Consider the following 25934-nt stretch of genomic DNA (forward strand, 5'->3'; position numbering starts at 1 on the left):
CGTGGCACCAGAGGCCAACATTGCGCGGACAGGACTGAGCTGGCCGGGCCTGAGGTGGGCAGGGAGGGCAGGGAGGGCAGAGAGGGTGGGGCCAAGGGAACCTACTCTCACCTGAGGGAACCGACCCAGAGGGCTGAGGGGGTGGGGGGAAAGTGTGGGCACCTCAGAGAGTGGCCTGCCTGGGCAGCCATGGGCCTGCCACTTCCCCAACACTGGATGAGAGGCAGCATGGCCTAGTGGAAAGAGCACAGATCTGGGATTCAGAGGGCCAGAGTGGCAGAATCCCAGCTCTGCCACTTGCCTCTGGGGGACCTTGGACAAGTCCCTTTGTTTCTCTGGGCCTCAGTTTCCTACTCTCTAAAATGGAGACTCATACTTGTTCTCCAATCAATCAGTCAATCAATGGTTGAACAGTTACTGGGTGCAGAGCACTGTACTAAGGACTTGAGAGAGCACAATGCAACAGAGTTGGTAGTTCTCTTTCCTACTTAGCTGGTGCTTCCTACTACGTGAGCCCCATGTGGGACAGGGACTATGTCCAACTTGATTGTCTTATATCTACCCCGGCACTTAGTACAGTGCTTGGCACATAGTAAGCATTTAACAAATACCAATATTATGGGTTAGGAGTCAGGCAGCTGGGCTGAGTGGTGTGTGCAATTCCCACTCTGCCCTGCCGTAGGCAATTTGCAGGGGCGGTACGTCAAGCAGGGAGACAGGGAGGAGATGGGATTTGGGAAACAGGGTGTTTGACATATAGCTTGACATTGGGCCTCTATTTTCAGAGCTGCAGGATGGTTTGGGAGCTGTTCTCCTGTTTATTACCTCCCTTTGGCTCCAGACTAACTGTGGCCCCGGGGGTCCAGTAAAAATAATAATAGCAATAATAGTGGTATCTGTTAAGTACTACATGCCCAAGCATGTAGACACAAGATAATCAGATTGGTCACAGTCCCTGCCCTACATGGAGCTCATAGTTTGAGTGGGAGGGAGAATGGGCATTGAATCCCCAATTTTATAGATGAAGATTCTGAGGCACAAAGAAGTTCAGTGACTTTCCCAAGGCCACTCATCAGACAAGAAGCAGAGCTGGGATTTGAACCCAAGTCCTCTGACTTCCAGGTCTTTCGGGTATTCAGTCTCCCAACCTTGGGTCCCATGTGGCCTCGGCTGCCCATTGTTTCTGGTTCTCCTAGAGCCCTCTAAGTCCTCTGATCCGTGCCCCCTGGCAGCTCCTTTGGAGACCTAGAGAGAGGAAGGACAGAACTACCCAAAGAACCCTGAGCCCTTGGCCCCTGGGGTTGTTGTGATATCCCATGAAAACCCAGGCACATTTCCATCCCGATCCATCGTCCCTTAACCCAGATCCCTTGGCTGGGAATTCCAGTCTATGAGAGGCAGTGTGACCTAATGGAAAGACCATGGGCCTGGAGTTAAAGGACCTGGGCTCTAATTCCTGCTCCACCACATAGCTGCTGTATGGCCCTGGGGAATTCACTTCACTTCTCAGTGCCACAGTTCCCTCATCTGCAAAATGGGGATTCAATACTTATTCTCCTGCCTAGACCGTGAGCCCCAAGTGGGACCTAATTATCTCATATCTACCCCAGTGCTTGGCACAAAATAAGCACTTAACAAATATTACTGTTATCATTATTATTATTAGGTCTTCCTCGCTGTGGAGCAGCAGGCACCAGGAATCCAGGGAAGTCTTCTCCAGCCCTGACTGGAAAATCCTCCAGAAACTCCCTTTCTTAGTCACCACATGGGGGAAGCATGGGCCCAGAGTTCCCAAGAAGCTTCAATCTCTCCTCAGGGAGGTCGAGGCGAGAGGAATCTGGTCCCCTAATAAACTGTAATAAACTATCAGCAGCTCCTGAGGGGTTTGAGTCCAGAGACAAGTAGTCCTAATGGATAGAGCATGAGCTTGGGAGTCAGAGGTCATGAGTTCTAATCTTGTTTCCACCACTTGTCTGTTGTGTGACCTTGGGCAAGTCACTTTACCTCATCTGTAGAATAAGGATTAAGATTGTAAGCCCCACATGGGACAGGGACTGCGTCTAACCCTATTTGCTTGTATTCTCCCCATGGCACTTAGGACAATGCCCAGTGCATAGTAAGCACTTAACAAATACCATAGTTATTATCATTGTTGTTAATCATCCTTGATGGAAATTTAGATGGAGAGTTAGAGATGCAGAGGGGCAAGTTAGCAGTGTAAGGTGTTCCATCCCTTACCAGGAGGAGGGCAGGTTAGGAGGACAACCAGCACACAATTCCTTCAAGAGTCCTGGTGTCACCACTGGAGACCCAATTCTGTCTCCAGCTCCTTAATAGTCTAGCATATGGGCTTATGAGCAGTTGTGTCTGTCTGAGAAACAAGTGCTTCTCAGAGATCCTGGACGTCCTTTCCTGCACCCCCAAATCCAGGAATATGCTTAGTAGCATCCCTACCCACCTGGGGAGTGTCTCTCAAACAGCAGCACTTGCTCAATCAATCAATCAATCATTGGAATTTACTGAGCTCAAGATCTTTGGTGCTGTTTATGACTCTGGTTAGACCCAGGAGCCTGCCAGGAAGGGTCTTCGTGATGTCCAGGTCCAGGGTGGGCAGCATCCCTGGGCATGCTGGAAATGTGTCGGTAAACCAGTCAAGATGCCTCAGAGCTAAACGTCCACTTTCTATTCCCATCACGGGTCCCCAAGACTGAGCAAAACTTCCGAGTAAGTTCCCATGGCCAGTTAGGGGTGCAGCTTCTGTGGCCTGGGGAATCCCCCCAGGACACTCAGGTACTAACATCAGTCACTGACTCCAAGGAGCTCCATTTGACTCCAGCCTCGGGTTTGGCTGAGCAGAATGGGCTGTGGCTTGTTAGAAATGGGCAGAGTCAATGGAGGAAGGGCATCCTGGTTCCTCACTGTGTCCGGGTCCCAGGTTCACCCCCAACATCAAGGCCCTCTGTGACCTCTGAGGGAGGGGCAGAAAGTGTGATCAGTGGGACAGGAAGAGGGACATGGGGAGGGTGGTGGGTCTCACCAAATCCACATTCCAACCCCTTTGGTAAGGATTCCATATTTTCCACTCCCTAATGGGGAGCAGTAAAGTCTGCACCTCTTCCCTAGTGGGCATTCTCGGGTGTGTACAAGGCACACTCTGCCCCAGGCTTCCTTTAGGACAGGAGGAAGGAACCAGGTGGCTGAGCTGGAAGCTGAAGACTACCTCATGACCTGTGTTTCATCCCTTGCTGCTCCTAACCGTGTGCCCTTCCTTCTCTCTCTGCGGTGATTGAGTCCCTCCTGGCCTCACTGACATTAATCAGCTTTGGTTCTGCCTTTTCCTGGGACAGGTGTTCAGGAATATGTGGTCATTTTTGATGGCCACTAAGGAGCTCCACTTAGTGCCCCAGAGGAGTCTGCAATGGTTCATAAGTGGTGCTTGGTTGGATGATGAATATGACTGGGAGTCCTATCATTCCTATACATCTCTTAGTAGAAAGAGTTGATCTAATATGACGCCAGTTGTATGATGCAACCTGATGCCAGCTTAGTAATAATAATAATTGTAGTGTTTGGTAAGTGCTTACAATGTTTCCAGGCATTGAACTAAACACTGGAGTTGATACAATATAATCAGATGGGACACTGTCCCTGTCCCACATGAGACTCACAGTCTTAAACCCTGTTTTAATAATAATTGTGGTATTTGTTAATACATTTGGTATTTGTGCCAGGAACTGTTTTAAGCACTAGGGTGGATGCAAGTAAATGGGGTTGGACACAGTCCCTGTCCCATGGGGAGTTCATGGTCTCAATCCCCATTTTACAGATGAGGTAACTGAGGCACAGAGATGTAAAGTGATTTGCCCACAGGAGCACAGCAGACAAGTGGCGGAGCCTCAATTAGAACCCACGACCTTCTGACTCCCAGGCCCGTGCTCTATCCACTAACACCATGCTGCTTCTGAAGAAAACACACATACGGCCCTGGTGGCAGTCTGTGCCCCCCACAGTGGGCCTGGGTCCCTTCCTCTCCAGCTTCATGGGAAGTCCCGCCTCCCTGTTCCCTGGCCCTGCCCCTCGGTCGGAAGATCAGATGGCCTAGTAAATTAAACTCAGGTGACAGCCAATCATGAGGTGCTACAAACCACTCGTTTATCAGATTATCTTGAAATATTTCACTTGATCAGAGTGCTGTAGAGGAAGAGGAGCCAATCTATGTGGAACCCCAACCAGCTCCAAAGTCAACCTGACCTGGGCTTCTGTTCAGGATTTTTTTTCCCAATGATTGGCTTCATTCCCTGGGAATGCAACTGGGAGAAGGGGAATTGAACATCAAAAAGAAAAATGGAGTAGCCATTTAGCAAGCACTGCATTTATCCTGTAGAATAGCAATGGCAGTGGCTTTCGTTCTTCTTTTTTTATGGAATTTGTTAAGTGCTTACTATGTGTCCAACACTGTTCCAAGTGCTGGGGTAGGTACTGGTTAATTAGGTAGGACACAATCCCTGGTCTGCATGGGGCTCACAATCTAACCAATGGTTTCTACCACTACAGGGGACTTTCACTCACCATGTGGCTCAAATGAATCTTTCCCACCAGTTTCCTCATCTGCAACGTGGAGATGCAATGCCTGTCCTTCCTCCCATTTAGATTGTGAGCCCCATGTGGGACCTGATGATCTTGAATCTATCCCGGTGCTTAGTGCTGTGGTTAGCACTTAACGAGTACCACAATTATTATTGTCGTTGCATTCTCCATGGGACGGAAATGACTCAGAGGCATTTGACAACAACACTTGTTATGTGCTTACTATGTGAAAGGCACTGTACTAAGCACAGGGGTAGACACAAGATTATTAGGTTGGAACAGTCCATGTCCCACATGGGGCTCACAGTCTTCTTCATTCCTATTTTACAAATGAGGTAACTGAGACCCAGAGAAGTGAAGCGACTTGCCCAAGGTCACACAGCAGATAAGTGGCAGAGCTGGGATTAGAACTCAGGCCTTCTGCCTCCCAGGTCCAGGTTCTTTGCACTAGGCCACCCTGCCTCTCTGATTCTCTAATGAATCAGGGCAGAACATTCTGTTTCCTGGAGCTTGTCAATCAGGAGACAAGATCCTGGCCCTCAAGGATCTGGAGCCAGCCATCCTTGTACAGTTTGGTTTATTGGCTCTTGACTGTAAGCTTGTTATGGGCAGGAAGCAAATCTGCTAATTCTCTTGTATTGTACTCTCCCAAGCGCTTAGTACAGTGCTCCGCCCAAAGTAAGCACTCAATAAATCCCATTGATTTTCCCCTTCTGGGAAATGAGGACGTAGCTATCGGGTCATTTGGGCATGACACAACCTGATTCGCTCTCTAACCCTCTCTCTGGAGACTCGTATTCCCTCTGCCAAGGGCCCTGAAAACTGGCAGGGAAAGCTGTGGGCACTGACTAGGAAGAATGGCATTGGCTTGGGACGTTGCTCCTGCAGGGGCTGGATTCCAAGGGGCACCTGGGGGCTGGGTAGGGTCATTTCAGCTGAAGATCTGGTCAACACTTTCAGGAAGGGGATACAGGGAGACATCGGACACTGGGAAAGGAACTGAGAGAAAGAGGGAGAGGGGTAAATCATCATCATCATCATCATCATTATTGATGGCATTAATTGAGCGCTTACTGTGTGCAGAGCAATCAATCAATCAATCAATCATATTTATTGAGCACTTACTGTGTGCAGAGCACTGTACTAAGTGCTTGGGAAGTGCAAGTTGGCAACAGAGACAGTCCCTACCCAACAGTGGGCTCAAAGTCTAGAAGGAGGAGACAGAGAACAAAACCAAACATATTAACAAAATAAAATAAATAGAATAGATATGTACAAGTAAAATAAATAAATAGAGTAATAAATATGTACAAACATATATACATATATACAGGTGCTGTGGGGAAGGGAAGGAGGTAAGACGGGGGGATGGAGAGGGGGACGAGAGGGAGAGGAAGGAGGGGGCTCAGTCTGGGAAGGCCTCCTGGAGGAGGTGAGCTCTCAGTAGGACCTTGAAGGGAGGAAGAGAGCTAGCTTGGCGGATGCTGGGGGGGAGGGCATTCCAGGCCAGGGGGATGACGTGGGCCCGGGGTCGACGGCGGGACAGGCGAGAACAAGGCACGGTGAGGAGATTAGTGGCAGAGGAGCGGAGGGTGTGGGCTGGGCCGTAGAAGGAGAGAAGGGAGGTGAGGTAGGAGGGGGCGAGGGGAGAACCTTGAAGCCGAGGGTGAGGAGCTTCTGCCTGAGCACTGTACTAAGTGCTTGGAAAAGTCCAATACAACAGAGTTGGTAGACAAGTTCCCTGCCCACAGTGAGCATACAATCTAACAATCGATCAATAGTATTTATTGAGCACCATACTAAGCACTTGGGAGAGTACAGTCAATCAATCAATGGTATTTATTGAGCACCTACTGGACTAAGCACTTGGAAGAGTACAATACAAGAGAGTTGGTGGACATATTCCCTGCCCACAACAAGTTTACAGCCTATTAGTCAATTGATAGATTGAGCACTTACTGTATGGACAGCACTCTACTATGCCCTCGGAAGAGTACAGTCAATTAATCAATCAATCAATCATATTTCTTGAGCATTTACTGTGTGCAGAGCACTATACTAAACACTTGGGAGAGTACAGTTCAACAGCGTTGGTAGACATGTTCCCTGCCCGCAACCTACTTAGAGTCTGGAGGGTCAGAATGAAGCAAACACAATTTTAGAGACCAAAATGATGTCAGATTTAAATGCCCAAGATTCAGTTCTCCTCCAGATGTATTTAAACAAGAGAAGCAGTGGGAAGAACAGGGGTGTTGGAGTCAGAGGACCTGGGTTCTGAACTCAGCTGCGCCTCTCGCCTGCCGTGTTACCTTGTGCAAGCCATTTAAACTTCTCTGTTCCTCAGTTTCCTCATTGGTAAAAATGAGATTGGGAGTGCCATGTGGGACAGCGACTGTGTACGAGCTGCTTACATTGTACTTACCTCAGCCTTGGCACATAGTAACATTTAACAAATACCTCCATTACTATCACTGTCACCCTCCTACCTCACTTCCCTATTCTCCCACTACAACCAAGCCTGCACACTCTGCTCTAATGCCAACCTACACACTGTACCTCAATCTTGTTTATGTCACCACTGAACTCTCACCCACATCCTACCTCTGGCCTTGAATGTCCTCCCTCCTCATAGCCCACAGACAATCACTCTCCCCACCTTCAAAGCTACATCTCCTCCAAGAGGCCTTCCCCGATTAAACCCACTTTTCCTTTTCTTCCAATCCCTTCTGCGTAACCCTGACTTCTTCCCTTTATCCATCCTCCCAACCTCGCAGCACTTGTGTACAAATCTGCAATTTATTTATTTTTATTAATGTCTCTCTCCCCCTCTAGACTGCAAGCTCGCTGTGGGCAGGGAATGTGTCTGTTATATTGTGATACTGTACTCTCCCAAGTGCTTAGTACAGTGCTCTGCACACAGTAAGCTTTCCACAAATATGATTGATTGATTGATTGATTGACTGATTGATTGCTATTGTTAGTTGGTCACGGGAAGAGGGAGACCTGATGGCTGCTATCTCTCTTCCCTTGACAGTCAAACACTCCTCTGGGAGAAATTCCATTGAACAAGAAGGGGAAGTCATGAATTGTTGGGGTGGGGGTCTGGGTTGTTTAAGAGGGTCACAGCTCATCCAGGAGCCCTGTTTCCTGCCCTAGGAACCCTGGCTGGGCTGGCTGGTGGTTGAATCACAGGTTCTGGCTCCAGCTCTGCTACTTCCAGCCAACCCGCTCTCTCTCCACACTACCAAGCCACGGCCAACTTCCAGGAAGCGGCTCCGGGGCGGGGGTGCCCAGTGTCAACTTGTGAAGCAGCCGGGGATTGGGATGCGATCAAGCCAGCCTGGTGAGCAGCTGGGGTTCCAGAAAGGCTCCCAGAAATGGGAATATTGGGACCCCTCCCATTCTCCTCCATTTCCCCTCTGCACTCCTCCCTGGGGGCTTCCAACCCATAGGCCAGGAGGTAAAGGGGGAGTTAGTTGGGGGCAGTAGAGGGGTCTCTTGTGCTTGTGTCAGGAAGCTGGAATTTCAGATGAGTTTCTGCTTGCTACCCATTGCCCTCCCACCCTCCTGACATGCTGGAGGCTGGGATTGGAGGCAGGGGTGTGGCTGGGGGACAAGGAGTGGGGACAGTAGGATCAGAGTGGAGGATACAGGCCCAGAGCCCCCAGGCCTATGGAAGCCACCAACGGTGATGCTTCTGCCAGGCACCATTCGTCTGGCTGCAAAGAGAAACTGAACATAATTTCTTAAAAGGTCTGCCTGGGCCCAGTGATTTTGGGCTGGATTCTAGAGCGGGAGCTGGCCCGCCGGGAAACCTGGCAAGTCAGATCTCAGCTCCAGATGTTTCAGACAGACGATATTTTCAGGCAGTAGCAGTGGGTATGCCCTCTCCCTGGGGTTTACAGTCTTTGGTTCAGATCAAACCTGGATTTCCCACTGCCCTTATCCTCCATGCATGGTTGCTTGGTTTATAGCCATGTGGTCAGGGCTTCAGAAGACTGCCCCTCTATTCTAAGCTTCCAGGGTCTTTCCTCCCTCCTATATCCAGGAGCTTAAATGCTTTCGGGGACTGCCTCTGGGGCCCAGGATGCTGGGGGCTTTAATCAATCGATCAATGGCATTTATCGAGCGCATACTATGTGCAGAACACTGGGCTAAGCGCTAGGGAAAGTACTGTATAACACAGTTGGCAGGCATGTTCCCTACCCACAGTAAGCTTGCAGTTCAATATCTTTACTCTTCAAGTAGCACCCCCGATGTCCATGGAGAGAAGCCGTGGACAGCTGACCTAAATCTGGCTTGTGGGGCAGAGTTAGCCATCTGGGGGTGCACTGGGGTGGGGTAGCCCCTTGTTCTGAGTAGGCAGAAGGATGTGGGGTAGCCAGATGGGCCTGAATATGGGCCACAGAACCAGGCTTTGGTAATAATAATAATCGTGGTACATGTTAATGTTTAATGTGTGCCAAACATCGCTCTAACTGCTGGGGTAGAGACGCGGTAATCAGATAAGACACAGTCCCTATCTCACATGGAGCTCACGGTCTAAGGGGGAGGGATGACAGGTATTTGAACCCCCATTTTACGGATGAGAAACCTGAAGCATTGCGAAATTAAGTGAGTCTCCCATGGTCAAACGGCAGGCAGGTTAACAGAGCTGGGATTAGAACCCAGGACTCCTGACTCCCAGGCCCGTGCTCTTTCCATTAGACCACACTGCTTATTTGACGGTGAGAGCCATGAGGTGGTGGTGACGAGGAGCCAAGTGAGAATGAAGGAATTTCACACAGGGCATCCCCTGGGTTTGGATGTCAGGGCCCACCCTAATGGCATACAGACTTTAGGTAGGGCCTTGCAGCTCACAAAAATGCCCAGCCTGGCATAGTATACATTATTCATTTATTTAAAGTCTGTCTCCCCTTCTAGACTGTAGGTTCATTGAGGGGAGTTTGGAGACTACCAAAGTCTATTGTATTTTACTCTCCCAAGCCTTTAGTAGGGTACTCTGCACCCAGTAAGCACTCAATAAATATCACTGATTGTTCTCCAAAATCCCCAAAAAATTCAATTCAAACCAGTTCACACTTGCCCCCAGGTCCAGGTCCTTATCTGCAGGGTCACCACCTCTCACTCTGAGCCATTCTTCTTCTTTCTTCCACCTCTCCCTTTGCAGAGACTGAGAGAAGGACTCCAGGGTCTGCTTGTGGGGGAAGGTGATGGGCTGGGGAGGCATTCCCCCAGGGGCATGGGAGAGACAATAGTCAACTTCTCTTCTGGGTCCTTTAGGCTGACCCCATCTTTTTTAGTTTGGGCCTGCCCATTAAGGACTGGCCTGAAGGAAATTTTTCTGTCTGGGACATTGATTTGGGGAATGCAACTCAGAGAAGACCCCAGATCTGTGAATCAGGTGGTCACGACTGCTAGATTACAGCTCTCTTGAGGGCAGGAAATGTTTCTACAGACTCTATTGAGCCCTCCTCAGTACTTCTGTATCCAGTAAGTAGTTAATAGATATCCACTGATTGAGTCAAGTCCCAGCTTCACTTTTGACCGGCTGTATCTTCTCGGATAAGTCATTTTTTTTTAAATGGTATTTGTTAAGTGCTTACTATGTGCCAAGCACTGTTCTAAGTGCTGGGGTAGATACAAGGTAATCAGGTTGTCCTATGTGGGGCTCCCAGTCTTAATCTCCATTTTACAGATGAGGTAACTGAGGCACAGAGAAGTGAAGTGACTTACCCAAGGTCACACAAGAGACAAATGGCCGTCGGAATTAGAACTCACATCCTCTGGCTCCCAAGCCTGGACTCTTTCCACTAAGCCATGCTGCTTCTCACCATTAACTTCCCTGTTCCCCAGTTTTCTCATCTGTAAAATGGGGACGGTGATAATTACATGTCTGGAATGCCCAGGGTGAGGGGTCTGTTGTGAGGATGAAATGAGAACATAATGAGAAAGTTCCTTGTGGGCATGGGTCACACCTACCAACTCCATTCATTCATTCAATTGTATATATTCAGCACTTACTGTGTGAAGAGCACTGTACTAAAATTCTGGGAAAGTACAATACAGTAATAAAGAGAGACAATCCTTGCTCACAGCAAGCTCACATGTTGTATTACACTTTCCCAAGTGCTTTGCCCACATTAAGCACTCAATAAATACCATTGGTTGATTGACTGATAAATTGATTGAAAGCTCTTGGAAATAATAAACACCCCATGACTTCAAGAATGTCCCTGGTTTTTCGAAATGATTGTTTTTGGGAGGGATTTCTCTTTTAGCTCTGGCATGACAATGAGCTAAGTCAGATGCTCACCACCTAGTGAGGGCCTTGCTCATTGACTTCCCCATTCTGAGCCGGCCTTGGGAAGTCAGTCAGCCTGGGTCCCTGATAAAAATTATGACATTTGTTGAGCACTTACTGAGCACTGTTTTAATAAGCCTTGGGGTAGATACAAGGTTATCAGGTTGGATGCAATCCCTGTCCCTCGTGGGGCTCTCTGTCTAAAAAGGGGTGATTAGGATTTAATCCCCATTTTACAGATAAGGAAACTGAGGCACAGAGAAGTGAAGTGAACTGCCCAAGGTCACACAGCAGGTAAATGGTGGGGCTGGGATTAGAACCCAGCTCCTCTGATTCCCAGGCCCAGCCTCTTTCCACTAGGCCACGCTGAAGGACATGACATGTCAGGCTTGATCCCCACAGTCCTGTCCTCCAAGCCTCACTGCTGGCCCAGAGCTGGGCAGCTCTGGAGTCCAGCAGGTCTGCAGAATTAGGGCTGGGGTGGGTGGCTAGGGTAAATGGACTGTCAGCACCCCCTGGGATCAGCTGTCAATCACTTATGCTCTGGGGTTAGCCAGGACGGCCCAGAAGGAAGCTGCCTCGTTTCCTTGAGCTCATCCCAGCAGCAGAGACCATAACTGAGAATTCCTGGCTCAAGACAGGACTGCGTATATGAGTCTCCCCATCCTGCTCCTCATCCACATGCCCCTTTCCACTCCTTAACCCCTCCGTTTCTACCCTTCGGTAAACGGGGTCAGTGCCTGAAGCAGAACAGGAAAGGAAATTCAGGAAAGGGAAATGTGGATGAGAGAGAAACATTTATTTTTCCTGAACTCGAGCGGTCTGCAAACAGCTATCTGTGCCCACTCCTCAACCCCACTCGGAATGGGCTGAGCACCACATTTTAATAATACAATTGTAGTATTTGTTAAGCACTTACTATGTACCAAACATTGTACTAAGCACTGGGGTAGGTACAAGATAATCAGGTCGGAATAAGTCCCCGTCTCACATGGGTGTCAGAGTCTAAGGAGGAACTAACATTTAATCCCCATTTTATGATAAACTGGGGCTCAGAGAAGTTAAATGACTTGCCCAAGGTCACACAGCAGGCAAGCGATGGAGGCAATTTTGTAACTAAGGTCTACTAGCTTCTAGTCTCTTTCCCCTAGGCCATGTTGCTTCCTCCTTTTCTTCAACTCCCTTCTGCTTCGCCCTGACTTGCTCCCTTTATTCATCCCCCACTCCCAGCCCCACAGCACTTATGTACAAACTGCAAGCTCGTTGTGAGCAGGGATTGTCACTCTGTTTCTATATTGCACTTTCCAAAGTGCTTAGTACAGTGCATTGCACACAGTACGCTCTCAATAAATATGACTGAATGGACAAATATAATTTATTTATATTACTGTCTGCCTCCCCCTCTACACTGTAAATTCGTTCTGGGCAGGTCCGTTTCACTGCTATGTTTTACTCTCCCAAGAGCTTAGTACAGCGCTCTGCACACAGTAAGTGCTCACTAAATACGATTGACTAACTGCTTGACTGACTGCCCCTTCCTGCCCCTCATCCTTTGCTTCCAACACCGGCAGCTGAAAGTTTTCTCTGCATTAATTCCAGACTCTGGGTAAATACCAACTCCAGCTCTCGGTACATGAGTGAATTTAGGGCCAACCTTTCAGTTAGGTACAAACATGTTTCCTGTTTCAGAAATCCCAGTTTGGGCTGGTTAACTCTTGGTCCTGGTGAACTGAGCCAAGGGACTGTCAGACAGTTGTACAAGTCTTTCCAGTTAAGAGTCCTGGGCAGTCTGGGATACTCACTGAGTGGGGAGGGACAGGGCAGTCTCTGCTTTAATCAATCAATCAATCAATCAATCAATCAATTAATCGTATTTATTGAGCGCTTACTGTGTGCAGAGCACTGTACTAAGTGCTTGGGAAGTACAAGTCGGCAACACATAGAGACAGTCCCTACCCAACAGCGGGCTCACAGTCTAGAAGGGGGAGACAGAAAACAAAACCAAACATACTAACAAAATAAAATAAATAGAATAGATATGTACAAGTAAGATAAATAAATAAATAGAGTAATAAATATGTACAAACATATATATATATATATACAGGTGCTGTGGGGAAGGGAAGGAGGAAAGATGGGGGAGATGGAGAGGGGGACAAGGGGGAGAGGAAGGAAGGGGCTCAGTCTGGAAAGGCCTCGTGGAGGAGGTGAGCTCTCAGTAGGGCCTTGAAGGGAGGAAGAGAGCTAGCTTGGTGGATGGGCAGAGGGAGGGCATTCCAGGCCCGGGGGATGACGTGGGCCGGGGCTCGATGGCAGGACAGGCGAGAACGAGGCACGGTGAGGAGATTAGCGGCGGAGGAGCGGAGGGTGTGGGGTGGGCTGTAGAAGGAGAGAAGGGAGGTGAAATAGGAGGGGGCGAGGTGATGGAGAGCCTTGAAGCCGAGAGTGAGGTGTTTCTGCCTGATGTGCAGATTGATTGGTAGCCACTGGAGATTTTTGAGGAGGGGAGTAACATGACCAGAGCGTTTCTGGACAAAGACAATCTGGGCAGCACGGTTCACCCCTTAGACACCATGTCTCACAGGCCTGAGAGTCAGAGGACCTGAGTTCTAATTCTGGATCCACCACCTGTCTGCTGTGTGACCTTGGGTAAGTCACTTCACATCTCTGCACCTCAGTTCCCTCATCTGTAAAATGGGGATTCAATACCCATTCTCCCTCCTACTTAGATTGGGAGCCCCATGTGGGACCTGACTATCTTGCATTACCCTAGCGCTTAGTAAGTGCTTAGCAAATACCACAATCAGTCAGTGCAGAGCACTGTACTATGCACTTGGGAGAGTACGATACAACAGAATGAGCAAACATGTTCCCCACCCATAATGAGCTTCCAGTCTATGAATATTACTACCTTAGGGGCAGTGCCCACAGCCATTCAGCAAGAGCTGATGCTTCACCCCAGCTCAGAGGAGTCGGCAACCTCGTAGAGGGCCTTTCTGGAAATCTGAGGCTAATCCCCTCCCCACACCTCACTCCAGGATAGTCTCTCCCCGTTGGCCCCATGGTACATCCCCCAAGGAGGGCCAAGCTGGCTCTGGGAGGTTCTAGGACAAGAAGTCAATTCTCTGCTTCTTCAAAATGATTTTTGCCCTTTTTTATATGACATTCTTTGGCCAGTCCCTGTTCTAAGGCCTGGGGTAGATTTAAATTAATCAGGTTGAACACAGTCCATTTCCCACATCGGGCTCACAGTCTTAATCCCCATTTTACAGATGAGGTAACTGAGGCACGGAGAAATATAGTGACCTGCCCAGGGTCACACAGCAGATGCGTGGTGGAGTCGGAATTGGAACACAGTTTCTTCTGACTCCCAGGCCTGTGCTCTATTCACTAGGCCACATTGCTTCTCTAAAAGCCGTCCTTGTCATCTAAGGATGCTCCCAGGTGTTTCCAAGTGGGCTGGGGCCTACCCCGCAACCCAGGGAAGCATGGCAGGAGATGTAGGCTCAGCAGCAGCCGGGGCAGCTGCAGTCTTCAGGACAGCCTCCTCTAAAGGAGAGGGACAAGCCTCCTCTAAAGGAGAGGGACAAGCCTCCTCTAAAGGAGAGGGACACCAGACTTTTGTTCTTGCCCACTCCTCAGGCCCCTCAGCCACCAGCATCCTACCGCTTCTGTTGCCAACAAAGGGAAGTTCCACACAGATGGAAGGAGCTGGCAGACACCCCCTGCTGCGTCAGTCTGAGAGCCCCCAACTCAGAATGCCTGCTATTTGCACAGACCCTAGATTCCTAGATGGCAGAGGAGGAGGCAAGTGGACTTGACAGAACACACGGAGGATTGGCATCACAGTGACTGCTTTTCCTGAGGCCCTGGGGTTTCTAGGGGCTTCAAAGCCCCCTGCCCCTTATCCTCTCTAGGTTTCTGACACCCCTCCCAAAATGCAGGTGATGCCTGATCTAGAGGAGAGAGTCACTGCTGGGTGGACTGAGGGGTCAGAGACCAGGGTTCAAGTCCCTGCTCTCTCACCATTCCAGCTCTGCCACTGTCCCCACTCTGCCACTGTGCCCACTCTCCCATTGCCCCAGCTGTCACCATCCCCCTCTGCCAACATTCCCACTCTTGCCACTATCCTACTCTCCCACCATCTTACCTCTGCCACTGTCCCCATTCTGTCACTGTCCCAGGTCTGCCACCATTCTAGCTCTGTATCCCCTGACCCCAACTCTGCCACCATCCCAGTTCTGCCATAGTCCCCTTCTGCCCCTGTCCTGCTCTGGCACCCTTCCAATAATAATAATAGTAATAATAATAAAAATAATTAATTATGGTATTTGTTAGGCGCTTACTATGTGCCAAGCACTGTTCTAAGTGCTGGGGTAGATACAAGGTAATCAGGTTGTTCCACATGGGGCTCGCAGTCTTAATCCCCATTTTACAGATGAGGCACAGAGAAGTGAAGTGGTTTGCCCAGGGTCACACAGCAGACAAGTGGCGGAGCTGGGATTAGAACCCACGTCCTCTGACTCCCAAGCCTGTGCTCTTTCCACTAGGCCACGCTAGTTCTCATAATCAATCAATGAATCAATCAAGAGTATTTATTGAGCACTCACTATATGCAGAATACTTATTGAGCTCTTGTGAGAATATGATACTACAGAATTACCAGACACGTTCCCTTCTCATAACAAGCTTAGTTTAGAGGGGAAGACAGATCTTAGTATAAATAAGTAATTGATAATATATAATTTAAAGATAGGTACATACGTGCTGTGGAGTTGGAGGTGGGGTGAATATCAAAGGTCCAAAAGACACAAATCCAAGAGCATGACATAGAGGGGAGAGTGAGCCAGAGAAAAGAAGGATTAATCAGGGAAGGCCTCTTGGAGGAGATGTGACCTTCCAGCTCTGTATACCCCTGCTCTGCCCCTGTCCTAGCTCTGTATCCCCCTAATTGGGTCACCGACCCAAATCTGTCACTGTCTCTGCTATGGTTCTGTCTCAGGTCTGCCACCATCTCAGCTCTATACCACCACAGCTATGCCACACCCAGCTCTGTATCCACTCATCTCTGCCACCATCTCAGCTCTATATCACCCCAACAATGTCACACTCAGCTTTATATGCCCCCCAGCTCTGCCACCATCTCAGCTCTAAATCACCACAGCTATGCCACACCCAGCTCTGTATCCACTCATCTCTGCCACCATTCAGCTCTATATCACCCCAACAATGTCACACTCAGCTTTATATGCCCCCCAGCTCTGCCACCATCTCAGCTCTAAATCACCACAGCTATGCCAACCCAGCTCTGTATCCCCCCAGCTCTGCCACCATTTCAGCTATGCCCCATCCCAGCTCCATATTTCCCCAGGTCTGCCACTGCCCCAATTTTGCCACTGTCTCTGCTCTGCTACCATCCCAGTTCTACCACCACTCCCCCAACCCTGGATCCCCCAGCTTTGCCCCTGTTTCATCCTTGCCCCCTCCCAGCTCTATCAATGATGCTACTTTCCTGACCAAACCCCTGGCCAAATTTCCTCATCTGTAGAATAGAGAAAATGTTCCTGCTCCTGTTCTTCCTCCTCCTCTTCCTGTTACTTGTTCTCCTTCTCCTGTCCCCACTCTTAGCAATCAATCAGAGGTATTTGTTGAGTGCTCACTATGTGCTGAGCAAAAGAGTTGGCAGTCACATTCCTTGGCCATAAGGAGCTTACAGTCTAGAGCAGTTGGCCTTGAATTTTTTGGAGGGTGATAATTATTAAAGTTATGGTAACTTATTAAAGTGCTTACTATGGGGAGACCTTATTGGTGATGAAGAAGCCCCATTGCTCATCTTAGGCCCCATTGACAGTGGGTTGGTACAATTGGTAATGAGAAGACCCCATTAGCAGAAGAGTCATCCCATTGGTGGTGGGGAAACCCCATTCTAGTACTCCTGGAATGGGGTCTTCCCACCATGGAATAGAGAAGCAATGTGGCCTAGAGGAAAGAACACAGACCTGGGAGTCAGAGAACCTGGGTTCTAATTCTGCCCCCACCACTTGCCTCCTATGCAACTCTGGGCAAGTCATTTCACTTCCCTGTGCCCCATCTGTAAAATGGGGTTCAAAACCCATTTTCCCTCCTACTTAGACTGTGAACCCCATGTGGGACAGGGACTGTGTCTTACCTGAATACTTTGTAACTGCCTCAGAACTTAGTACATGATTTGGCACATAGTAAGCACTTAACAAATACCATAGTTATTGTTGTCATGGCTTCCCTTTATCTTGGCTTTTGGATTGGATCATAATAATAATAATAATGATGGTATTTGTTAAGCGTTTACTATGTGCCAAGCACTGTTCTAAGCATTGGGTAGGGGGAGGGATACAAGATAATCAGGTTGTCCCATGGGGGGCTCACAGTCTTAATCCCCATTTTACAAATGAGGGAACTGAGGCCCAGAGAAGTGAAGTGACTTGCCCAAAGTCACACAGCTGACAAGTGGTGGAGCCGGGATTAGGACCCATGATCTCTGACTCCCAAGCCCGGGCTCTTTCCACTGAGCCTCGCTGCTTCTCGCAGCGTGATCATGACACCAATACTGTCATGGATGTCACTGGAAATCTTCCCGCTGCATCTCTGACCCATTTTTAACTCAGTTAGGCTGCCAGAGACTGTAATTTTGCCTTCACCAATGATCTGCCTATCAAGTTTTCAGCAAACTAAAACTCCAACCAATCAGGAACCATGTCACAAGACTACTAGGAGCCAATCCTGATCAGGATTCTCTCTTTCTTGAGCTTGAACTGTGAAAGGATCAGAGTCCATCTATCCTTCTGGTGCTGACTCTTTGGTGAGAACAGTTCAGGAATGCAACCGCCAAGAATGCATATTGGAGATATTGGAGTTCCTTGGAGATAAATCATGCATGACCAGAAATGCACATATGGAAATATCCACAATCCAAGCACTTATTACAGTGCTCTGCACACAGTAAGTGCTCAATAAATATGATTAAATGAATGGCCTCACTAATATCTGCCATGTGGTCCTGGAAACAGTCATTCAAACTCTCTGTTTGTCCAGACCTTTCCTAACAAATAATAAAATAATAATAATGATGGCATTTGTTAAGCGCTTACTATGTGCAAAGCACTGTTCTAAGCGCTGGGAGGGATACAATGTGATCAAGTTGTCCCACAGAGGGCTCACAGTCTTAATCCCCATTTTTACAGATGAGGTAACTGAGGCTCAGAGAAGTTAAGTGACTTGCTCAAGGTCACACAGCAGACTTGTGGTGGAGCCGGGATTCGAACCCATGACCTCTGACTCCAAAACCCGTGCTCTTTCCACTGACCCACGCTGCTTCTCTAGCAAAGGCTCTGTGCTTGGAGATTCCAGGAAGAAAATTTAAATAATTCCAAGGTCATATTATTACTGGTCCATTTACCTCCTTCCTGAGTCAAAAAGTTACAGTTGCAAGAAGCATTTATTTAAGTATCTTCAGGGCAACCAAAGAACGGCCCAGAACAGCTGATTTCCGGGCTAAGACTTGATGGTGATGCCAGGGAAAGAAACTTAAAATTCTCAGTAATGGTAGTCCCTGAAATGGAGTCAGAGGATGGAGTGAAGGGGACATAGAAGAGAGTTGTTTGGGGGTGGAAACCCACTTCAATCAATTAATGGCATTTATTGAGTGCTGACTGTGTGCAGAGCAATGGACTATATGCTTGGGAAAGTACAATACAACAGATTTAGCTTGCCCATAATGAGCTTACAGTCTAGAGGGGGAGACAGACTTTAATATATATAAATATGTAATTTATAATATATAATTTAAAGATAATACACAGCTTCTCAATGCTTAGCCTTTCCTAGCCTAGGGGCTTGCTCTCCCACTGTGACTGTTGATAATTATTGAGTACCCATTCATGTATTTGTCACCATGCCCCCCACACTGCATTAATGGAGATGGTAGGTCCTCCAGATGAAAACCCTGGCAGCCACTAATGCTCATCCTCAGAGGCCCTGGAGGCATCTATGAGCGAAGAAGCACTGATCCTTGGAATGCCTCTATGGACAGGGTCTTCTCCTTGGATGCTGTTTCAGCTTCGTATCTCTCACTAGATTTCCCCTTCCCTCCTTCATTGGCTCATGGCTTTGTCCATGAAACTAGCCAGCTCACTCCTTTCCTGCCAGAGGGAGGATAGATGAGTGTGGGCAAAATATGCTCCATGCAAGTGTTTTTAATATGGCTCTTGAGTGCCATGAAGGTGGGTGAAAGTGATATGTAAAGCATTGTACTAAACGCTTGGGAGAGTACACCATAACAATGAACACGTTCCCTGCTCACAACCAGCTTAAAGTTGAGGCTATTCCCGTCTCCCTATATCCCAGAGATGTTAATCCCCATCATCACCAATAGTATTTATTGAGCGCCTACTGTGTGCAGAGCACTGTGCTAAGCACTTGGGAGAGTACAATCCGACAGGGTTGGTCAGAAAGGCAAGAGGTTCATAATGGGTACTGGAGTGAAGAAGTATTTATTTTATTTGTACATATTTATTCTATTTATTTTATAAACTTGCACTTCCCAAGCGCTTAGTACAGTGCTCTGCACACAGTAAGCGCTCAATAAATGCGATTGATGATGATGATGATGATATGTGCCTACAGGTAATTTTATGTGCACTTATGAGCCACCGTATAATCACCACATCAAGATGTAGTCCCCTTGCCCCAAAGTCTGCCCACCCTGTGAGAGATAATGGGGTGGTCCAGGATTGGGCTACCTCTGGGCACATTTGGGCACAGGCTGCACTTTCCATCCATTTCCAGTAGGGGTAAGTGAGGAGATGCTGCAGTTCTGATCTGGCCTGAATCCCTCTCCCAAGAGACATGGAAAAGGGCATCATCAATTTTCCTTGTGCGGGGAGGGTCTCCTCCCTGGAAATTCTTCACACATCCAGGTAATTCCCTGGGTCTGATGGGGGAAGTGGGTCAACCCTAAGTCTCTCTCTCCCTCTCTCTCTCCCTCTCTCTCTCTCCCTCTCTCCTCTCTCTCCTCTCTCTTTCTCTCCTTCTTCTCTCCTCTCTTCTCTCTTTCTCCTCTCAATCAATCAGTGGTGTTGTATGCAGAGAACTATCCTAAGCACTTGGGAGAGTACAATACAATAGAGTTGGTACACAAGATCCCTACCCATTGCCCTCTCTCTACTCTCTTTTTCTTCTCTTTTATACGCATGCACACACGCACACACACACACACACACACACACACACACACACACACACACACATACACACTCCGCCCACTGACCTCCTTATCCCACACAGGGAATCTCTGAAAGTTCCTTCTTTGGACTTCAGAAGCTTCAAGAAATCTTCTCCTTACTCTGAACTGCCTGATCTGCATGTAGAAGCAAGGAATTAGGGGCAAGACAAGATTAGCTCATCCTTCTCTGGCTCCGAGCAAGAACTGATCCCAGACAGGTGAGGAAAGATTATATTTGAAAGGTTTATCTGCTATGTGACCTTGGGCAAGTCACTTCACTGTGCCTCAGTTATCTCATCTGTAAAATGGGAATGAAGACTGTGAACCCTACGTGGGACATGAGCTACATCCAACCTGATTAGTTTGTATCCACCCTAACACTTAGTACAGTGCCTGGCACATAAAGTGTAATGAACACCATTTTTTAAAAGCCTGTTTTAGAACGTCTTTCCTCAGGCTAACTAAAAACCCTCCAGCTGCAATTTTTGTGCGGAGGCACAGACACCATCTGTGCTCTCCACAACTGCCCTCCTCACCCTCCTCACCAAACTACCAGCCAACTACTGTTCACTAAAGCTAAAACCTCTTCTTGCTTTCCCTTCCCCAACCCCCTAGAGGGTGTGAGGTAGGACAGGTCCCATCTCCTGCTTAGGACTTTGACTCATTTCTAGAGGTGTGGAAGTATCCACTAAGGATTATTCAACTGTATTTACTGAGTACTTACTGGGTGCAGAACACCGTACTAAGTGCTTAGCAGAATTGATCTTCTGCCTGGCCTAGTGCACTGCACACACACACACACACACACACACACACACACACACACACACACACACGCACGCGCGTGCAATAAGTGCTCAATAAATTAATTGCTTGATTGATTGGCCAAACACTCCTCCCTCGGAAGTTATCACTATTCTGCAGACCACTGGAAACCTAAGACAACATGAGGCTAAGCCAATGGTCTTGTGGGACTGGGAGACAGAGGACCCTACTGGGTGACCTTGGGCAAGTCACTTAACCTCTCTGGACCTTGGTTTCCTGATCCGTAAAGTTTGGATAGTAATCCATTCCTCTCCCACCTCACAGGGATAATAGCAATCTTGATGGTATTTGTTAAGTGCTTACTATGTGTCAGGCATTGTACTAAGCACTGAGATAAATATAAGATAATCAGGTTGGACACAGTCCCCATCCCCCCGGGGCTCACAGTATAAGTGGGAGGAAGAACAGATATTGAATCCCCATTTTACATATGAGGTAACTGAGACACAGAGAAGTGATTTGCCCAAGGCCATATGGCAGGCAAGTGGGAGAGCTGGGATTACAACTCAGATCCTCTGACTCCCAGGCCCTGCTCTTTCCTCTACATCATGCTGCTTCCCATGTTGCTAGAACAAATGAGGTAGGAGGTGTCCGAGCATTTTGGAAAAACAAAAGGGCTATACAAATTCCAGGTATTATTATTCAGTAGTAATGGTAGGATTAGTACATTACAAGGGTCCAGAGCTCCTGAGGCTGTGGTTGCAGGCTGGGAGGGCAGCAGTGGGGAGGAGGTAGTGGGGTCAGAGGGAAGACATGGCTTAATAGCTACTTCCCGTTCCTGTTCCCCTGACCTGTCCCAATCCCTCAACCATGCTAACTTCAAGGCAAATATGGAGCCAAAGGGGCTGCTTGTTTGGAGGGACTGTCAGGGCCTTCTGGGAAAGTCTTTTTGATTCCATTTCAAGGAGCAATGCCTGCCCTGGGAAACCTTCAGAAAGCAGGGCTTTTGAAGGAAAACTGAGATGAAGGAGCAGTGTGGCCTACTGGAAAGAGAATGGGCCTGGGAGTCAGAGGACCTGGGTTCTAATTCCGGCTCTACCATTTGTCTGCTGTGTAACCTTGGGCAAGCCACTTCACTTTTCTGGGCCTCAGCTACCTCATCTGTGAAATGGGATTTAAGACTGTGAGCCACATGTGGGACAGGGACTGTGTCCAACCTGACAACCTTGTATCTACACTGGTACTTACTACAGGTGCTTACTACAAGTGCTTAATAAATACCATTGAAAATAAAAAAGGAACAAAAAAACCCCCCAAAACCCTGTGAGGGTGGGATGGGATAGTGGAAGGAGAGGACCCAGGTCTGTGATCTGGACTATAGCCATGTGACTGTGTGGCCCCAGCCACCATCCCCAGGCCCACAGCTCACCCCACCCAGCCTCGTCTACCCCAAATCCACCAGGAGTTATCCCCTATCTCATGCCCCTTTTCATCCTCTGTGTGAACCCTTTGTCAATCAATCAGTCAATCAGTAGTAGTTACTGAGCTCTTACTGTTTGCAGAACATTGTACTAAGCAGCGTGGAGATGCAGCATGGCTCAGTGGAAAGAGCCCGGGCTTTGGAGTCAGGGGTCATGGGTTCAAATCCCAGCTCTGCCAATTGTCAGCTGTGACTTTGGGCAAGTCACTTAACTTCTCTGGGCCTCAGTTACCTCATCTGTAAAATGGGGATTAAGACTGTGAGCTCCCCCCCATGGGACAACCTGATCAACTTGTATCCTCCCCAGCACTTAGAACAGTGCTTTGCACATAGTAAGTGCTTAATAAATGCCATCATTATTATTAAACAGTTGAGAAAGTACAATATAGCAGGATTGGTAGACACATTCCCTGCTCACAAGGAGCTTATGGTCTAGAAGGGGAGACAGACAGTAATATAAATAGATATATTATAAATAAAGGATAGATCTGTACATAAGTTCAAGAATGAGAAGCAGCATGGCTTAGTGGTAAGAGCACCAGCTTGAGAGTAAGAGGTTGTGAGTTCTAACACCGGCTCCACCACTTGTCAGCTGTGTGACTTCAGGCAAGTCACTAAATTTCTCTGTGCCTCAATTCCCTCATCTGTAAAATGGGGATTAAGACTGTGAGCCCCACATGGGACAACCTGATTAACTTGTTTCTACCCCCAGCACTTAGAACGGTGCTTGGCACATAGTAAGCACTTAATAAGTACCATCATTATTATTACTGTGGGGCTGAGGGTGGGGTGAAGATTGAATATCGTACAACCCACCCTGCCTACAGAGCCCTAGTGGGGACTGATGAATGGAAGAGAAAGAGGTGGATGATGTGGAGTGCTGGCAAAGTTGCCAGTTCTATAAGCATCTAGTGCCCCGTTATATGAAATTCCAAAATTACTGGGTCAAACCCTTTCATAATTCTTCCCATAATCCCCATGACTCTGGTGGAAGGACATTATTCTGCCCACTTTATGGATGAACACATTGAGACCCAGATAGGCCCTAGAGAAGCCTGCAGTGAGGTATGAACAGGGTGGCCTAATGGATAGAGCCAGGGACTGGGAGCCAGAGGACCTGGGTTCTAATCCCAGCTTAGCCACCTTCCTGCTGTATGACCTTGGCTAGTCACTTCAATTCTCTGTGCCTCAGTTCCCTCGTCTGTGAAATGAGGATGAAGACTGTAAGATTGAGCTGTGTCCAACCTGATTAACTTGTATTTACCATTATATATTGATGATATTTGTTATTGTTAATATTTGTTGAGCGCTCACTATGCGCCAAGCACTGTTCTAAGTGCTGATGTAGATACAAAGTAATCAGGTTGTCCCATGTTGGGCTCACGGTCTTAATCCCCATTTTACAGATGAGGTAACTGAGGCACAGAGAAGTTCAGTGACTTGCCCAAAGTCACACAGCTGACAAGTGGCAGAGCCAGGATTAGAACCTATAACGTCTGAATCCCAAGCTCTTTCCACTAAGCCATGCTGAAGCACTTATGTTTGACACATAATAAGCACTTAATACATACCATAAAAAACCAACAGCTCTGCCCCACTCCAAAAAAAAAAGAATAATACAAGAACCCTGTCTCCCAGCTCAGGTGCTAAATCACTCTGTTGGTAGCTCAGTAAGCCCTCAATAAAATCTTCATTTTGATTGTTGAGGGGAAGAGGGAAGCGGGGAAGAGAAGAGAAGTAGAGTGGCCTGCTAGAAAGAGCATGGGGTTGAGAATCATTCATTCATTCATTCAATCGTATTTATTGAGTGCTTACTGTGTGCAGAGCACTGTACTAAGTGCTTGGGAAGTACAAGTTGGCAACATATAGAGACGGTCCCTACCCAACAGCAGGCTCACAGTCTAGAAGGGGGAGACAGACAACAAAACAAAACATATAAACCAAATAAAATAAATAGAATAAACGTGTACAAGTAAAATAAATAAATAAATAGAGTAATAAATATGTACAAACATATATACATATATACAGGTGCTGTGCGGAGGTGAAGGAAGTAAGGCGGGGGATGAGGGGGAGTAGAGGGAGAGGAAGGAGGGGGCTGAGTCTGGGAAGGCCTCCTGGAGGAGGTGAGCTCTCAGTAGGGCTTTGAAGGGAAAAAGAGACCTAGCTTGGCGGATGTGCGGAGGGAGGGCATTTCAGGCCAGGGGGAGGAAGTGGGCTGGGGGTCGATGGCGGGACAGGCTAGAGAAGTCCTGGGTTCTAATTCTGGCTCTGCCACTCATCTGCTGTGTAACCTTCAGCACTGTGCCTCAGTTCCCTCACCAGTAAAATGGGGATTAAACCTGTGAGCTCCATTTGGGATATGGACTGTGTCCAACTTGATTAGCTCGTATGTACTCCAGCGCATAGTACAGTTTCCGGGACATGGTAAGTGCTTAACAAATACCAATAAAAAAAAAGAGAGAAGCCCTTTCACTGAGCCCACAAGGGCTGAATTCTGCCCCTCCACATTCAGCTTCCGGATCCAGAAAATGGCCAAATGAAAAACAGGCCCACCAGAACCCCATCTTAGGAGGTACCAGGGAAACGGGGTGGGGCTGACTGCAGAGGGAGCCAGCTAACCTACCCTTTGGTCTGTCGCCAAGCTCTTAACCCAAACCTAAGCAGAGCACAGGCCTGGGATCAGAAGAACCTGAGTTCTAATGTGACTCCTCCATTTGTCTGCTGTATGACCTTGGGAAAATCACTTCACTTCTCTGGGCCTCAGTTACTGCCTCTGTAAAACGGGGACTTTGAGCTCTATGTGGGATGGGGACTGTGTCCACCCCAATTTGCTTTTATCCACCCCAGCACTTAGTACAGTGTCTGGCACATAGTAAGTGCTCAACAAATACCACAGTGATAATTATTATTATTATTATTAATAATAACCAATTAATTCATGGTATTTATTGACTGCTTGCCCTATGCAGGGCAGTTGGAAGAGTCCAAAAGAATTTGTAGACAGGATCTCTGCCCTTTGAGAGCTTACAGTCTAGCTGGGGAGAGGTCTGCACTCAGGTCTATAGCATGTGAGTATCTAGAAATGTTATGTTCTAAATTATTTATTTATATTAATATCTGTCTCCCCCTTTAGACTGGAAGCTCATTGTGGGCAGGAAACATGTCCACCAACTCTGTTGTATTGTAGTCTCCAAATGCAGTGCTCTGCACACAGTAATTGCTCAATAAATATAAATTGTATTCAGTGAATACCATAATAAATAATGATAATGATTTATTACATTAATAAGAATATAATACTAGATACCAGTGAATGATTGATTGATGCAGGGCAAGGGAAGTCAAGGAGGGACCCCATTTGAGTGGGAGGGATTTGTTCAAGAGAGCCAATGGCCCAGGTTTCCTGGGGTCGCTGCTGGAAAGAGAGTCCCGGCTGGGCAGGCCGTGGTCCTTACCCTTATTACAATATTGCTGTTGGGCTCGATGCTACCAGGCTTCACTGAGTTTGCCTGGAAAAGGCAATGACTGTTTCCTTT

The 25934-nt window shown here is 47.9% G+C and overlaps 1 protein-coding gene across 6 annotated transcripts in view; it reads right to left on the bottom strand.

Moving 5' to 3' along the window:
- Positions 1–25934, bottom strand: part of ACAN (aggrecan) — a 103017-nt gene that overhangs the window by 52300 nt on the left and 24783 nt on the right. The window contains exons 1-2 of one of the 6 annotated variants that reach the window (XM_038746378.1): positions 20196–20268; positions 15656–15658 (exon numbers count right to left, since the gene is read on the bottom strand). The exons of 3 other annotated variants lie outside the window; for them this stretch is intronic. The gene's annotated coding sequence lies outside the window, so the exon portion shown is untranslated. Of the gene's footprint in view, positions 1–10323; positions 10363–15655; positions 15659–20195; positions 20269–25934 lie in introns of those variants that run through there. 2 more of the 6 variants (XM_038746376.1, XM_038746379.1) reach the window with 2 other exon arrangements.

Source organism: Tachyglossus aculeatus, chromosome 5 (assembly GCF_015852505.1).
Source record: "Tachyglossus aculeatus isolate mTacAcu1 chromosome 5, mTacAcu1.pri, whole genome shotgun sequence".
NCBI lineage: Eukaryota > Metazoa > Chordata > Mammalia > Monotremata > Tachyglossidae > Tachyglossus > Tachyglossus aculeatus.